Below are 1,928 nucleotides of genomic sequence, written 5' to 3' on the forward strand. Positions count from 1 at the left end.
TCTAGACATCCCAATTATAAATGGATTCCCTACTTCTTCACCCATGTCTGGCCCAGATGAAAACAAAACAAAACAAAATTAAACAGTTTTAAAAAACAGCTGAAAATTTCCTGTTGAATGAAGAAAGAAATTTAAGGACCTATCCAGATTTCGTCAAGGGTGACAAAAATATATCCAGTATGTTAGCTTTGGAAAGTCAGCTTACAGAGAAATAACCAGAGCCATTGCATGAAAATGCACCTTAAAGGCAGGATAACACCTTGTTTGTCAGCTGCTCTTCTTTCAATGTATATATTCAGATCTATTTCGTAATTGTAAAATTTTCCACAGCATACCACGTAGTTTTATGGTTAAATGGATAAGTCTACTACTTATGTATTTTATACCTTTTAAAATGTAATCAGAAAAACTTTGTTCTATCAAAAAAGGTTAAGTGATAAAACTAATATCCCAGCAGTGAATATTTACTAAGAAAGCTACTGAGAGCTTATCTGATTGAAGAAAATTTCAGTTCAGTAGAAAACGGACTCTAAATTGAAACCTCAAATTTCCTTATGTCTTTTGTACACTGAACAACTGAAGATAATCCCATCTTTGGATAGGAAAATATTTAAATGCTACCATTTTCAATGACCATGGAGGTGGTGTTAGCTATTCCCTATCAGTAAGTCATCAAAACAGCCCAGAAATTTATTTCTCCATTTCCTTGGCTGCAAATGAGAAGCATCAAATCCTTAGCTTCTGCTGCAGATTGTTCAGCAGCTGTCACTGTGCTCCAGTTGCAGAAGTGGGGTTAAGAATCAAGACTCCCTTGATTAAATCAGTCTCCAATTTTTGGATGTGAGCTAAAGAATCCTTTCCCCACAGCTAGATAACAATATTACAATGACTGACTCCATATATTTATTCTGTGAAAAAAATATTAAGTTATCCTAGAAGCCAGTGGTAAAGCAGGTAACTATTTTGACCCCAAAACCTTTAATATATAGTCACAATGCTAAACCACTATCTCACTTCTAACAGTGGCCAATCCACTAATTGTTGGAAATAGGAAGTTGTATTAAAGAAAGTAAAAAATTTCATGGAAGAAATACATATACTACAAAAATACATAACATAAATTTAGTGGGATAGTAACAACTACACCATAACTCCGCTAGGACTTCAAGAGGTGAAGAAGTAATTTACTTTAGTAAAAATTGAATTATATACAATGGAATTACAGCATTATTTAAATATGGATTTAACTCTTAATTACAAGGTAGGTTCACTGGTATTTGAAATATTTTTCTCCAAATAATTAAAACTGCTACTTAAAAGGTTTTGTAACAAGTAGTGACACACTAACGCTGCACAGTTAAAATACATTATTTAAAAATTGAATCTAAATGTACTGTAATTCACATTCATTAAAAGGCTAGACATTTTTCAAATGAATGAAACTGTTCTATAAAAATCAATTCACTGTACAACAGTAATATATTACAAAACTGTGGTTAAAAAGTAGTCATTTAAATGGAAGGGACATTAATCCAGTGGTAATAGTTCCATTAACACAACACCACTTGTTAATATTTTAAAAACAAATACCCACCCTACATCTCTTAGACAGTGTAGGATATCTTTAGACTTGGTAAATGTTGATTAGCCACGGAAAAACTGATTACTATATGTAACAACTTTAAAACACAGATTTGGAACTGAAAAAGTGAGATGAATTGCAGAAGCACTTTTATCTTCAATCTATAGCTCTTGGTCCTAGTATTGGATATTTGACATAAACCTAACGATTTTTTTCAGTTTATTATCTTAATGTAAACTATCAGGTGATTTATAAGATATAATGGTATGTAAGTCTATAATTAATACTATACTTTTACTGAAAACATAAGCTAAAACATGCTATTTACAGACTTTCAGTTTAGGAG

The sequence above is a fragment of the Patagioenas fasciata genome, chromosome 1 (genome assembly GCF_037038585.1).
Source record: "Patagioenas fasciata isolate bPatFas1 chromosome 1, bPatFas1.hap1, whole genome shotgun sequence".
NCBI lineage: Eukaryota > Metazoa > Chordata > Aves > Columbiformes > Columbidae > Patagioenas > Patagioenas fasciata.